The sequence below is a fragment of the Tinamus guttatus genome, unplaced genomic scaffold (genome assembly GCF_059628265.1).
Source record: "Tinamus guttatus ecotype Peru unplaced genomic scaffold, ASM5962826v1 Tinamus_guttatus_pri_ptg000150l, whole genome shotgun sequence".
Lineage (NCBI taxonomy): Eukaryota > Metazoa > Chordata > Aves > Tinamiformes > Tinamidae > Tinamus > Tinamus guttatus.
This window is the reverse complement of record NW_028288684.1, coordinates 1,476,667-1,493,098: the sequence shown is the minus strand read 5'-3', so window position 1 is coordinate 1,493,098 and position 16,432 is coordinate 1,476,667.

Genomic DNA, 16,432 nt, shown 5'->3' with positions numbered 1-16,432 from the left:
AAGGGGAAAGTACCTGCAACGTTCCCAGGCCTGAGGTGGAAGAGCAGCTTTCCAGTCGTTTCTGTGCTAGCCAAGACTTCTGGAGAGACGGGCGTTTCAGAGTCCCTCCGCGTCCAGCTCTATGCCCGTCACCTTCAACTCTGCAGCTGAGGAGAAAAAGCAAGTAGAGAACAACCCGCTTGATCCCAACCCTGGCCCAAAAGCCCCAGCAGCCAAGTCATGCCCTGACAGCGCCTCTGTCTCTGCCTCAACTTGAAGGCAACATAGAGGAACTCGCTCAGCCTTGGACACTGGTTACCTTCAAACCTCAGCCTCTGGGTGCCAAACCTGCCCTTCATGCAGACCGCTAGAAACACGGACAGCTGCTTCTGTAGCAAGTGCCAGTGCTCCAAGGGCAATCCCAACTTGCACACCATCAGACATCGGAGCATGCCGAGGAGAAGTTCGATTGGGAAGTTTTATCTCTGGCTTAAACTTTACAATTACAGATCCAAAAGTACGTTCATTAAGGAAGCCCTCTCTCAAAGCAGCAGAAAATAAATGCAATTTGCCTTCAACTGTTGTCAATCTGCTGCAATTTTTCTTTTCAGGGCATGAAAAATTCTGGATCTGATCAACGTCAAACACCAATAGTCATTTTTGAGGAAATTCCTGTGTTTGAAGACAGCACATTAGTTAGCTTCATCGCTCCAATTTTGAAAGGATGCATTTTATAGGTTGCTAAACTTGAAGTGATTTACAGGTGTCCAATGGCAATGAGGACAGAGAAAGCACTTCTTTATGCAGAAGTGAATCAAGGCATGCCAGACAAGAAACCAAAGACAATAGCCATACTCTATATAACATTACTTCTTAATCAGGAAGACTTCATCTGGAAGTACAAATCATCATCTTTCCTGTTAAATGAATGAATAGCTAAATTTTAAATTGCTAAATTTAATTTAAATATTTGATAGTACAGTGATTGCACTGTACTAACAATAATAGCATTGAAGATGTTAATAATAGACACTGTTATTTGAAGGCACCTGTGTACTGTGCTTAGTAAAAGCCACATAAATCAGGAATCCGTGAATATCATTCAATCCCTGCTACTAAATTCACTTCAAAATGCCATGCAGGTTTTGTAGGCTTGTTAGCAACTTAAAAATAAAGCATCTGCCTGAAAGAAGACCCATAGCACCCAAAAGAGAGGTCGTTAAAGCCTGATCTCCCTGCGTGGGGTAGAGTAAAAGCTACCGATGGCCTTTAGGGGACCAGAATATTCTTGTCTGGAAGGACTGCAGATACAGCTGGTGTTATTATCTCAGCAGAATAAGACGTATTTCTCCCTCTCACAATGCTCCCTTCACCTGTTAACCTGTTGTTATGGTAGAGATCCACCTTAGTTACAACCTCTGCCACGGGACTCACCTTATCTGCCCGTTTGGTACCAGGAGTGGATGTGGGGCAAGGAGCGGCCGCGCGAGCGGCAGCCGTGTGGGAGGGAAGGCGGCTGGGGAGAAGCTCGCGCAGCAGCGACCAGAGATTCCAGCAGAGCCCAAGCATCCCAGGAATGCACCCATGGCTGCAAGAGGATTTTCTGTCTTTCCGTGAAGACAGGGAGAACTACTTTAAAGCGACACGCACAGAAAGTGACTGGAGAGGAGATGCCTGAAGAGGCAGCGAGCACAGATGGCGAGGAACAGCGCGAAAGGCCATCTACAGTACGGGCAGAAGCATACCTGTTAGCAGTGCCTGGCTCTCCAAAACAGCTGTTTGATTCTGAAGAAGCAAAAGCTTTTTGCAAGGATTGTCAGACAAGGACTTCTCGTACCTCCTGAGACAGGGGGTGTGCACATTCTGCACCCTGAAGCAGTGGGAGATTAGAGAGGAGTGCGGGAGACTTTTGCAGAAGACAGCTCTGCTCAAAAGCTGAAATATGAGTGGGACACTTAATCCTCAAAGGTGGGCCATGATTCACAACCCAGTGCTGCACCAAACACTGCAGGAAAAGTTTGCAAAGGTTTTGCAGGAAAGAAAAGAGAGTTCTGTTGAACATAGCACCTCATGGTCAACTCAGAGTTAGGGGATCATTACTGTTGTGAGCACGTATCAGCTAGGCAGAAAGGCAGGACACAGGTTGAAACATACAAACCATAAAGCTGTCACCAGAGACAGAGGAGCCATGTGATGGTCAAACACTAGGGCTCTCCAAACGAGGTCATCCCTTGGGACAAGGGCTCAGGAAGGTAAGGAGAAACATGGACATGAAGGGTCTCAGACAGCTGTCCAGGTCACTTGGGATGAATGCTGGCAATGAGCCCCTCTGAGGGGCATCCTTCTAACTAGCAGCTGAGGATAAAAACAAGGAGCTTCTACAAACAGTGTGTAAAATGGAGGAGAAAGTATTTTGGGCTGCCACACAAGCTGAAACTCCAGCACAAAAAAAATCATATGTGTGCTTGTAGGGATCAACGACAGCCTTAGAAAAGCATGATTTGTTTGTAGAGGTGTGCCTGATTTGTTTTAGGTGCTTATTAAATCAAAGCAGACCTACAGGAGGAACAAGCCTTCAACTTTAACAAAAGGAGAAAGATGATGACCCTCCAAGAGCCACCTGGCCCTTTTAGGATACCGAAGCTCTGGCTTGAGGCGGCCCCAGAGAGCATCAGATTTTAGTCAAGCCCTAGTGTCCCAATGCACTGGGAAATACAGGTTCTTCTTCTCTCCTCACTACTTTCTTCCTCCTCAAGAGTTTGCTTATCTGCTGCTGTAAAAAAGACGCAATTATCAGCCCACCTCATCGACTCCATAACCACCACCAGCACCAGCAAGAGGTTTCTGTGACATTTGACCGGAGCCCGAGAGGCCATCTCTGAGCGCCTGCGGCTGATGGCTACACAGAGGAGACGGGGAGGCTCAGCGGGGAGCAGAAGCTCTTCTTCATTAAACTTCACCTACCTCAAGAATAGGTGACTGCATCAAGAAACACCACTTTGCAGGAGCCTCCTTCTGATGTGTTGCACTGGATCCATATCCCTTTTCCTGGCTTGGGAGGGAAGTCTGTGCTTTTGGGGTGTATTGGAGGATCCCAAAGCAGGTGGTGATGGCTCTCCTCAGCAGTGGCCTTTTTCAGGCTGGAGGAGCCACCTCAGCAGAGCATGCAGCAGCTGCGTTGCCCCAAGGACAGTGCCACGGTGCATGGACTTCCCTGCATCCTCGTCTCCGCCTTTCCCATGTGGAAGGTCATGGCACAATGCTACCCGGCTGCAGGTACACTTACGGTCCTAAAGTATCTCCCTTTCAAACTGGAGAGGGGCTTGGAGCAGATTTGGGGAAGGATCCCAGCACCCGATGAATTTGTGCTCACCGTTGAGTTACACCACAGCTCTCGTAGGCTCGTGCACCAACATCTTTGCTAACACCTTTCACCTTCCAGACAGAGCAACCCAGATGCAGTAACATCTTCCAGGAAATCTGCAGGAGAGTGTGGTTTGTTCACCACCTCACTTTGCAGGGCAGAGGGATCAGTGCCCACTTCTGTCTTGGAAAGGCTCAGATCCACAGTGGCCCCACCAACTGCATCTGCCTTTCCAAGGGGATTCAAGTGGATTTTCCTTTTAATCCCCTTTCCAGGTGGATTAAAGATCATGTTTTATGGTGCCTTCCTAAGACACTGACAGCCCTGGACAGAGCAGGGGCATCGCTCCCCTATGCGGAGAGCTGGCTCTGTCCTGCCCCAGGAAGCACCTTCCGGCCTTGGAGTCCGTATTTAATCCCAGCAAAGAGCTTAACTTCCCGGCCAAAGTGGCCTCCGCAAATGATACCTTCCATCGCTGTGGTTTTATGCACCTTATAATCAACATAAAGTAAACATTTAGCTGGAGGAATAAGTAAATTGTCTTGGACTAAAAAGAAGAAAAATCCTTTGCGGGTGTTTTCTTAGGAGATTATTGTAACACGTCACCACCCATCAGCACCCAGACTTATTAAGCTTTAGAGTATTGCTCCAAATATCCCCCCCCAAAGATAAATATACACTGCATCAGTTTATTCACAGCTGGAGTGAGAAAGAAAAACTCTTTGGCAGTGCAGAGCAATAATAATACCAGCAGTTAGGCACAGGAAGTTGAGAAGAATACCACAGACAATTTAAATGTTAAGAGATAACTTCACTAGCCTGAAAGCTTTGTGTTTTTTTTTTTTTTTTACCTGAGTCGGGGTGTGATTAGTATATAGCGGTTAACACCCATTTTACAGTATGTGAGGAACAGCTACCATGTCCTTCAGCCCCTGCAATATTCTCATCTTTCTCCAGGGACAAATATTCCCCATCCACCTGTGGAAATTTCACCTGGGAAGGAAAAGCCATTTGCCAGGACATTGGCTCCAGGTGAGAGCAGCAAATTCACTGTGCAAGCAGGTGGAGAAGAGGCAGAAGTCTGAGCGGCACTGAGAACTGCAATGTAATTTCTGTGCAATTTCTAATTCAGTGATGCAGTTTGGGGAAGGATTTGGGGGCCTTAGTCATTCAGATTCATTTTGATTAATAATGATTTGTTTCAGTGGTTTGCAACAAACTGGATTCTGTACAATTCCCTTTAAGTACAAATCCGCCTTGACACTTTCTGCATAATCCAGATAGCTTATAAGGTTTCCTCCTGTGGGAGCAAAAGGTGGAGGAGGTAACTCTAATTTCCATATCGAGATTATCTTTTAATAAATCAAAATAATTGTTTTCACTCAGGTCCTTGCACTGGAGCGATAACGGTTTCTCTCCCGGTTGCTGAAAAACTCTGACCCCGTTTTTTAAAATGCCGATGGTGACAATAAAATTGCCACATAAGCTCTAAAGGAATGAGTGTCGACCAGCTTGTCATAACACAACATTCATAACACCTTCAGGGAGCAGCGCGAACGGTTAAAAGGAAAGTTAGCTGACTCATTTCGTGAGTGGCTGGTGTTAGCCGTAGCGGCTTGGAAGTTAACAGATAAAAATGTTATCACAGCCAGCAGTAATATAGTCCTCACTACGGCAGGGGCTTCTGTACAGAGTAAGCCAAATTCGTTGCCCTAAATATATGTGCAATTTGTATTCGTTAATCAATAATATTGCAGTTGTAGACTGGAGCTTAGTTGTAGTAAGCTATAGAAAAAAAAAAAGTCTTGCATTTCCGTAACTTTCAGAGGAGAATCACTTTATTTAAAGAAATACTGTGACTTCAAAGTGGAAGCATTTTCTGGTAACTAGGCCAAATTTTGTACTCAGTCATGCTGCCGTAAGCCGAGTTTACAGGAACTCCATTGACTTCATCAGCACTGTTACCATTGGAACCACTTACCCGGCAGAGCTGTGGATTCGCCATCCCTGGAAATTACTAAGCTCCAGATGGCTGGTTTGTGCTTGTTTTCCTGGAAAAGAAAAGAAAAAAGAATAGAAGATGCACTAGCGGAAATAAATAAAACATGTGGCGTCAGATTAGAGGATGGTGCAGACTCACTTTGACTTCACAACCTGTGGACCTGGGCCCTTGGCTGTGCAGTGAATTCAGCAGATTTGCAGTGCCATGAAGCTAAACCCACATAGGACTATTTTAATTGACCACAGCGGAGAATCCTCTCACAGATGATCCTTGTCAGGGACCTATGCACCGAGTTGAATTATTCTTCGACAGCCTGGACTCAAATCTTTATCTCCATCCCTGTTAAAACCTGAAAGATGCAACTTGATACTCACAGTCCATTTGCCATAACCAGAAAAAAGCATTTGAGTGCCTTCCTGCAGGTTTCTAGGCAATTTTTCACCTGCACCCCTGGATGACCAGCCACCATGGAGTATTTGTTGCTACACTCAGCCCCTGTGCAGCAAACTCATCGGTCGTGGCTCGCTGGGCTGGGTTGGGCTGGCAAACGGCCCAGGGAAGAGCAACATCTTCCCATAGCCCAGCTTCAACACGACTGCTACGAGGGCTGAGGGCAGCTGCAGAAACCATCCGGGTCAGCAGCACCTCTGTGAAGCCTCATACTGAGCATCAGGGCGAGGGGCGCTGCGCTGAGAGCCACGTTTGACTCTTAGTGTTGCCCACGCAGTCATTTCCTCCAGGACAGCGTCCCGCTGCCAGAGAAAAATACGCAGGGCTCATCCCACGCGGCACCGCTGCGCCGCACCGGAGCAAATTAGGGGGTTGATGCTCAAAACAGCACCAGCTTTGAGCCAAAGGCCGAGGGAAAGTCCTCATGGGAGGCGCCCAAATCCCAGTGAGCCTCTGCTTCAAGCACAGAGTACTAAAGGACGCTGGCCATGGGATTTTCATTTCTTTCTGCATTTCACATGTTGTGCCCGATTCTGCCTCCTCTTGAAGCAGTAACTACTCCTCTGGGCTCAGATAAGTGATACCAGCATAAAAAAAATGGTAAAAATAAATAAAAGTAAGAAAAGAAGTAACCAGAGCTTACAGCAAGAAGACAAGTGGTGGAGGCAGGCTCAGCTGGAGTGAGCGGCCGTCCTGCCTCTGTGATGGGTCTTTTATCACTGGACCTCCATCCTCCAGCACCGGCACTGCAGCCCACATAGAAGAGCATCAATCTTTCTCTAACTTTTTGCTTTGTGCCACTGCCAGGTGACTCCTCCAAGGAGTTTGGAGGGCAGCAATGATGGCCACAGAGCAGGGACCACCCAGAAGAAAGTTAATCTGGGACATTAGCGCTCCGGGGATAAAAAGGGGGAAAGAGGAAGGCTCCCAGCCTTCAAGAAAAGGTGAGCAGAAGACACGGTATGCCTCTCCCTAGCTTTCTTGCTTAGTCCAGGAGCAACTTCTCACCTTTTTGATGGTTCCTCATGAGCAACAGGGACATCAGTTGGGATTTTCAGCCAAAAAAAAAAAAAAAAAAGGACAACTCTCCTCTCTGGAAGTGGCAAGCTATGTCAGCCAAAAGATAACACCCAAACCTGTTATGTCCAGATCTGCTGCCAGAAACAATCATCTCTGTGACCAGCCCGGTCAGGCGCCAAGGCCCTGGCACAAGGGTGGTATTTCCCCGGAGTCACTCACCCCTCAGCCGGGATGGTGCAGGGAACAGCCAAAAATAAGCAAGGACTGAACTCCCGCTGCCGGATCTGCTCCCCTGGCTCACACCACGCACCCCACCAGTGCTGGAGCTTTCCCTTCAAGCAACTTTTTTTTTTTATTAAAAAAAAAAAAAACACCTTAATCCAACCTCCATCTTCCTGCTAGTGCTCCCTTCGCCATCAGTTGGCCAGGGCTGAGACAAGCGGCACAGTCACACTCAGCTCTTGAGCTGGCCTTTCAGGTGTGCAGGAAGCATCTGCCCAGATGAGGATGGCAAAATTAGTGGGGGGAGGGAAAAAAGAAACAGGAGCTTCTCTCTTTTTTAACATCTTAACCCAGTTTTCTTTCCCAAGCAGGGGCTTGACTGGCCTTCTTTGTCAGGGAGGAAATGGGAAAAGTAAAAATAATACTAATTAAATGTTATAAATAGCATTCAACAACACCCCTTGCAACGACCACAGATGGGACCGATTTTTCTCTGGGTTGCCTTCCCGTACTGCTACCGTATGACCAAAACAACATTTTCTGTGCAAACATGGGCACCATTCTGCTCACTGCTAATCTCCTGTGCTGATTCCAAGTTTCGCTGGAGCCCAGCGTGGGTTTTGATGGGGACCCCCACGCTCCAAGCTTCTCCTTTCTCCTTTCCACATCCTCTTTTCTCCTGCTCAGCCTGGTTAGGAGGAGCGGAGTGCACATGCTGGTGCTCTTCCCCATTGCAGCCAGGAGGGGAGAGGAGCAGCTTCCCCCTTCCCTGTCCTCATGTGGCAGCAGGGAATGAGGTGCTTTGATTAGCAGGTCCCTCCACTTTTCCCAGGGCTGAGCACGAGGGCAACCAGTGACCTTCATCCTGCCACCTCCACACAGTGACCTGAGGTCTGGAGACTTGGGGCAGGACCCAAAGAGGGCAGGACACCCCCCACCACTCAGAGTGTCTTCAGTGGTCATCTGGCCCATCTCCATGTCCACATTCGTTTATACCTCATTGGCGCGAACCATCATGATCAAAATCTTCTGCCATCATAACTGCTCCCCCACGGCCGCTTGGGGCGAGTGTCACACTGAGGGGACAAGCAGTGGGAACACAAACATTAAACAGGAGGGAAACGGCTGGTCAAGGCACCTCAGGGGTGCAGTCATGTCCAAGTCTGTCCTACTAGAAGAAACGTCTCTTTGGCAGCTAAAAGAGACCTGGAGGTGGCCTAGGGAGGGCTGCAGAATAAGTTCTGCATCCAGTTTTGTTAAAATATCTCAGCACTGGTGACAGGGTGGGTGAAAGCTTTCTGCTCAGCACATCTGCATCTAATCAAAGGCCCAATTGCAGAAAACATTGCAGAAAAAAGAGCAAGTTACTGCTGGAAACCTTGGCCCGGGATGAGCAAGAGGAGGCAATGGTGGGCAGCGTGGCAGCGTCCACCACGGCTTCGGGAGGCTGCCAACAGCGGGCTCAGCTCCGAGCCGTGAAGACCCGTGTCAGCTGCTGCCCACTGCCAAACTGAAACGTGTCGCACCCGTGACCCTGTACTGCAGCCCCGGCTCCCCGCAAAGGCTTTGAAACCAGACTGGGAAGGGAAACTCTTGCACCACCGCTGAGCTCACGCCCTCCAGCCCGGCGGGATTTAGGTCACGGACTTTTCAGCAGAGCCCGTGCAGCAGGGCTTGGTGCTGCTCTGGACTTTGGCTGCTGCGCTCGCCCTCGGTTTCCCGTGCAGAAGATTAACCAGTGCGCGGCACAGCCGGGACAGAGGCTCCCAGCTACCTATCACTTGCAGCTCCTCACTCCCCCACGGCTGAACATCAGTTGGGATATTTCAGTTTTAGCCAGTGCTATTATCACTGCCCTGCAGAAAAACTGCTTCAATGACAGTTAAGCTAAAACCCAACTTATATTGTACACACATGCCTGGAGAAAAGCTGCAGTTTGGAAGGTGCTTTTTCCCCTCCTCAGCGTCTTTCGGCACGGGCACATGGCTGAGAGGCACCGAGGTGGGGTGGCACCCCAGATACCACAGGGACCTGCTCTAGTTAGAGCAAGTGACTGCGCTGTGCAAGACGTGGCAGGAGGCTCCTGCAGCAGCAATCCCACAAACTGCACCCAAAAACCCCAAGCTCCTGTATTGGCCTTTTTTTTTCCACCAGGCATAGTGCTCGGACCAGAATCAGAATACACTCAGTTAATTTGTTTGACAGCTGCAAAACTATATTCTTAAGAATTTCCACACCCTCAGATGCCCTGCAGATCTGCCTCTTCTCTGTATATAGGGGCAAGACACAAACACATTGACTTCCAGAGTAACCTTTGAAGAGGAAGAAACTTGTGAATTGCTTTTAAAACACGTGCAAAAGTCACTTACTAAGAAGCAGAAGATGTTTTAGGAATGGAAGCCGAAAATTCAACAGGACAGGGAACTTCTACCTTTCCCAGAGCAGCAGGAAAGCCTTCGCTCTGCTGCACCCTGGTAGGATTCACAGCAGCTCTTGCTTGATTCAGGGCAGCCAGTAGCATCCGGCATTGCTGGTGGCCTTGCCCATGTTCAGCCAGTCACCAGCACAAATGCCACTAGCTCACGCATCTCATTTCTTGAGACAGTCTTTATTGCTCTCGGCTGATCTGGTTAGTGAGGAACCACAGAGGAAGCAGCCACAGCTCCACGGTGCTTAATTCAGGCAGCCAACCCCGCATCTACCTGGCAGCCACTTCTTCTTTTGGAGCTACTGGAAACCCTAAGCTGGTTTTCACCCTTGGGAGCCAGATACTGGCATGATCCAAGCGCAGACAGGCAGTTCTCAGCATTGCTGCCAGAAGAATTTGTTTTACTACTGCCATGCACGTGCATGATGGGATTTACAAAAACAATTTTGTATTTGCCTATGTGTACCAGTCATATATCTATATATAATGGAATAACTCTGGCCTAAGAGACCCAGAGGTTTTTTCGCCCAACTTTTACCTGTTAGTATGTGCCTACAATTCCATGTTTCCCTTGGATGTTTCCCTTGGAAAGAACTAAACAAACATCCCTTCCCAGCAGGCTCAGCCAGGCTGAGCTCACAGTGAATCTTTTCGCTATCAAAACCAGTAACCTGCTGGAGGAATCCCATTGATTTTGGTGGGTAATTGCTAACCAAGGACCAAGCTCACCCTCTCGCCCTTAAATCACAAGGCAGCCGCTTTGTTTGCTCCTTCTGTCTCATACAATGTGTCCCCAGCCAGGGGGATATCCGGCAGCATTATATTTAAAAATCAGCTCTAAAGAGCAGATAAGGTTATCTTTGAAAATCGCCCTGCTTTGCAGCATGGACTCTGGGCTCAAAGCTCTCAACAGACATTGTCCTCTGTGGGATGCTCTGGGATGAACTTCGGTTAACCAAGCTAAGCGCCAGGAGGAAGACAGGGTGCTTGTTTTACTACTGCTCTTCCATGCTGACCGCAAAGGATCCTCCGCCTCCCTCTCCCATCTCCCTGCAAGCCAGCAACATGATTCCCTGTGATGGAAAAAATGGGTAAAAAGCACCAGGGGCTGCAAGGGAAAACTTTGCTGTCTAGTGTGGGTGGACAGTGCCATGAAGGGGCCATGAGGAGGGGCTCATAGAAACACAGAATGCCTAAGGTTGGAAGGGACCTCTAGAGATCATCTAGTCCAACCCCCCTGCTCCAGCAGGCTCACCTAGAGCACGTGGCACAGGATTGCGTCCAAGCGGGTTTGGAAGATCTCTAGAGAAGGAGACTCCACAACCTCTCTGGGCAGCCTGTTCCAGTGCTCTTGTCACCCTCACTGTTAAAAAATTTTTCCTTAAGTTCCTGTGGAACTTTTGATGCTTCAGTTTCCAGTCGTTTCCTCTAGTTCTGTCGGTGGTCACCACTGAAAAGAGGCCAGCACCATCCTCCTCACTGCCTCCCTTGAGGTACTTATAGACACCAATCAGGTCTCCTCTCAGTCTTCTCTTCTCCAGGCTGAACAGGCCCAGCTCTCTCAGCCTTTCCTCATAGGGCAGATGTTCTAGGCCCCGGATCATCTTCATAGCCCTGTGCTGGACTCTCTCCAGCAGCTCCACATCCCTCTTGTACTGTGGAGCCCTGAACTGGACAAAATACTCCAGATGTGGCCTCACCAGGGCTGAGTAGAAGGGCAGAATCTCCTCTTTGCACTTCAGGATCCCATTGGCCTTCTTGGCCATGAGGGCACACTGCTGCCTCATGGTCAACTTGTTGTCCACCATGACAACAAGTTCCACCAGATCCTTCTCTGCAGAGCTGCTCTCCAGAAGGTCAGTCCCCAGCCTGTACTGGTGTCTAGGGTTATTCCTCCCCAGGTGCAGGACCTTGCACTTCGCCTTGTTGAATTTCATGAGGTTTTTCACCGCCCGGTTGTCCAGTCTGTCCAGGTCCCTCTGGATGGCAGCGCAGCCCTCTGGGGTATCGGCTACTCCTCCCAGCTCCCAGCTCCCAGCAAACTTGCTGAGGGAGCACTCTGTGCCTTCATCCAGGTCATTGATGAATAAATTGAACAGGACTGGGTCAAGGACTGACCCCTGGAGGACACCGCTAGTCACAGGCCTCCAACTAGACTCTGCACCGCTGATCATCACCCTCTGAGCTCTGCCATCCAGCCAGTTCCTAATCCACCTCACTGTGCACTCATCTATCCCACACTTCCGGAGCTTGCCCAGGAGCATGTTGTGAGGGACGGTGTCAAAAGCCTTGGTGAAGTCAAGATAGACGACATCCACCACTCTCCCCTCATCTATCCAGTTGGTCATTCCATCATAGAAGGCTATCAGGTTAGTCAGGCAAGATTTCCCCTTGGTGAATCCATGCTGACTACTTTTGAGCACCTTCTTGTCCTCCATGTGCCTGGAGACAACGGCCAGTATGAGCCGTTCCATCACTTTTCCGGGGACGGAGGTGAGGCTGACTGGCCTGTAGTTGCCTGGGTCCTTCTTCTTGCCTTTTTTGAAGACTGGCGTGACATTGGCCTTCTTCCAGTCCTTTGGCACCTCCCCCGTTCTACAGGATCTTTCAAAGATGATGCAGAGTGACTTAGCTATGACATCCACCAGCTCATACGGCACTCTGGGGTGCATCCCATCAGGGCCCATGGATTTGTGGTATCGAGGTTCCTTAGGTGCTCTCTGACCTAATATTCCTCTACCCAGGGCAAGTCTTCCTCTCTCTAGGCTTCTTCTCTTGTCCCTAGAGCCTGGGACTCTAAAGGGCTGCCCTTGGCAAACATCGAAGCAAAGAAGGCATTCAGCAACTCTGCTTTTTCTGTGTTATTCATAACCAAGGTGCCCATCCCGTTCACCAGCGGACCTACATTTTCCTTGATTTTCCTTTTGCTGTTAATATATTTGAAGAAGTTTTTCTTGTTATTTTTAACATCCCTTGCCAGATTGTGTTCCAAACGTGCCTTAGGGCCTCCATGTCCTGCCGCCTCCACTCTGTGCTTGATTGGGGGACACTGTCCTCATTTCCTTAAAGTGTCCCAGTTCAAGACGTGTTCTGTGAGACCATCTTTCATATCTGAGGAATGAAGAGAGCACGGACAGTGCGTGCTCTAGCAAGGAATGTGGTATGGCGCCCTCCCTCCACATGCATCGGCCCTGCTTTCTGCTCAGACTTTCAGCTCTCTTTTGAAACAAAAAGGTGCACAATTTAGTGCACAAGTTCCACATATAAAACTCAAAACCCATCTGGCAGCAGCACAAGGAGGGTCAGGGCGCTGCCAGTGAGGCCCTGCTCAGTGCCGGGGTGCCGTGGGGCTCGGTTCCCTTGCATCCGTTGGCGCTCGCAGTGACACTGCTCCACGGGCGACGTGCTCCGGGGCACAATTGGGCCCCTTGTGAGGCTATCAGACAGTTCTCCCTTTAATATGCTCATGGATCTTGCTTCTCCAATCCAATATATCGACACTGACATCTTGTGGAGATCATGAGACTCAGAAGCCTGCGGCCCCCTCGAAAGGGGCCGGCGCCTGTCGCACCAGCACTATAGGAACGGAGCTGCGGTGTCTCCTGGCCACCGTGCTTGTACTGGGATTACCCAAGAGGGCAGGGCCTGGGGTGCCAGCAAGGAGCCTTGCCCTGTCCCCTTGCCCAGGGGCTGCTGCTCTCACAAGTCGTCACACTGGGCGAGGTGGCCACAGCAGGCACAAGTGGAAGTGGTGGACGGCGCCCACCAGGCCCTTTGGTCTCAAAGGGCAGCACTCCGCGCCCACGAACACCAAAGGAAGAAGAGTCTTGAACAACGCTTTTGATCCCAGCTAAAAATGGAACTATTTACTTCTGCGTCATACCTGAAAGCAAAGCTATGTCTCCCCAAAACCCTTCACTAATGCCATGACCTTTCATCTGAGCAGCCTCTGAGGAAGAGCTATTCTCATGGAATTGTGTTGACTTTACAAGCAGCCGAAGAAAAGGGACCTGAGTAGCACCCTGGACTCTCTTAATGTTCCTCTTTATCTGAAAACATACTGTTTAAGCAAAAAGAGTTTGAACATGCTGAACATTTTAATTCTTCCAGTGCTCATGGAACAGATCCCCTTTGTAGGCAAGGGGCACGAAATCCCTGTTAGGCACATCCCACCCCAACACCACCGCGTGATGAGCTGGTTGGAGTTAACACCAACAGCTAGACCCAAACACGTGTAGATCTTGCAATGGTGCTGTACAGTCATTCCTACTGTGTCCTCCTGGGAAACATATATTTTGGGAGAGAGTCTGATGCCATCATCACCTGCACAGCCGGGTGCCCTGGCGCGTGCGAGCCCCTCGCAGACCCCTGGAAACTTGTGCGATGAGGGCAGCGCGGCGCTGCTGCCACCCGGACAGCCTGCGCTGGGAGACAAAGCGGGGCTTGTGCGGAGCAGGAATGTCTGATATTCTTGGGAAAAAATTCAGAAGCAAGCAAACCAAAAATCCCCAGAGAGCCCATTTGGTACACAACCCCGAATCCAAAGCAACAGGCTCCTGCCTAATGCAGTTTAAAAAGCAGCTAAATGCAAGTCGCAAATGAATGCTTTGAATTTAACTTAATTATGGTAATCAGTTTCTTTTGGAAGAAAGAGATCAGCATTTGCAAAGCAGAGAAAAAGATGTTGTAGGGACAGAGACAGGTAAGCAAATCTAAGGGCTGTATTATTCCTAAGGCTGAACAGGGGCTCAGCCATCTCCTTTCAATAACATGCTCTCCTCCTCCTACCTAACCCTTGCAATCCCTCCAAGGCAAAATCATCTCCAAAAAAAAATCTCCCTGCCATTCCCTGCTCCAGCCCAGCCTGCTCAATCTTCCTGAGGCTGCAGCAAATTCCGTGGAAAAGCCAGGCAACTTTTGGATGCACAAGCCCTATGTGGCACCAGTGCTACAGGTGTCACCATGCTTTGGCACTAGCAGCACACTGGCGAGACCTCAGCTTCTCCTCGCTCAAAAAAAACACCACATAAAAACTACGCAGCTTGAGCTCTGATGATAAGTCCCCGCATGCTTATGTACATACAGGCAGCTAGGTCCGATTATTCAAATCCAGTTCCCTAGTATTAACTCTCAAATCTATATTTAAGCACTTAAGTAGGAATTACCACAGCTTTTCAAAATTTCTAAGCACCAAGGGCTCTTGTTAGGAGCTTGTCAGGAATACCGATCATCTACTGAAGGAATCCAACATGAATATCCACCTCGCTCCCAGGAGCACTAAATCCCCAACTTGCATACACAGCTATAGCCTCTGAACATCTTTGAGTACAAGCAGAACTTGTCAGACTGTCTTGTCTTTCATAGCAAAATCCAGGCTAAATGCAAAAAATAAAAAAAATAAAATACACACACACACACCGAGGGGCTATTTCCAAAAGCTCACAGTGAACTAAGAGTCATTGCACTTTGTTTTAAAAAAGACGTGAAAGCCAGCAGTATCCTGGCTTTAGGAGGGTCTCCTTTGAGATATTCCAAGCTCATCAGTTTGATGGAAATTTGGGAAGAACAATAGTTGTGAATGTCTGAGAACTGAACACAAAATTATCCTGGCACTAAATGGAGGTAACACTCACTTTCTCCATTTCCAAGGCAGAAAGTCTCTGAATATTTTTGTCAGACTTGAACCTTACCACATGTTCTTGCTGCTAAAAGTTAAAAAGCTGCTTTTCTATCCCATCTTGAGGCTTTCTAAGCAGGCAAACTCCTATCTGCAACAATATTCTAACTCAGAGAGAAAGACCACTTTTTTATTTTGCTTTGTTTTAATTATCATATGCAAATTAAGTTTTAATCAGAAAGCCATAGCCTTCCCTTCATTCCATGACTTTCTGCATCATTGATTAAGAGGAAATGTGAGAAAAGGTCATATTTAGAGGGATACTAACTGCTAAAGTGGTTGCAGTAAATCAGAGTGAATAAAGAAGAATACAGAATACAGGCCAGGGAAGTTAGGAAGCCAGATGTAGTTCAAGATAATTCTGAAAGAAAGTTAAAGAAAATAAAAATGAAGTAAAATATATTATAGTTTCAAATTGGTATGGACTGTATCAAAATAAGGATCATTTGAAGTTATTTCAGCATCAGAGCATTTGGTACAAAACAGCAGCCACGTAACCCACCAGCAACAGCCCAGACTACCTCTCTTCCCTGCAACAAGAACTTGTCTTCTGAGCCCTGCAGGCGAGCTCTCAGCCCCAGACACTGCAGTAACCAGTAAACTGTTTTTTCTAACCAAAGCATCACATACGGCATCACTTGAGACATTCAGGATCTTTTTTAAACAACAAACACAGGGAACTGATCAGAAATTGGTCAAAAGTCTCAGAACTGATGAGTCAAAAAGGCCTCTACTTTTCATGTTATTTTAAGTACCTCACCAGCATTATCCTGTGCACACACCTGGGCAAGGTGCACTAAAGCTTTCTTTTCCCTGAGCAGACAAACTACAAAGGCTCTCAGTTCAAATGACTTAGATTTATTTTAATATTATCAGCAAAGACCAAGATGATTATTGAAAGGAGATTGTATTTAATTTTACTAGTTCATTAAATACAGTAGTATATACTAATTTGGAATACCATCTCAGCAATAGTCTTTAAAAATTAGCTAACCTAGTGTTGTATCAGGAGTTTTTAAAAATGAATGCATTATAAATCTTAAGGAAAGGGAAAAATGAACAAATCTATCAAGAACTGTGCCAGTAACTGTTACTCCCAGGTAATAGTACAACAAACACCAAACAAAAGAAATTGGAAGTGAAATCAGATTTAATAGGTATTCCACATGGTCAAAGATCAGTTCCAAGTTTAAGCGATAAAGATTTTAATATACAAACCAAACTTTTAGATGAGCACTCTACAACATTTGCAACTTTCAGTCCTTTGTTTTTAAAAACTATCTATATACA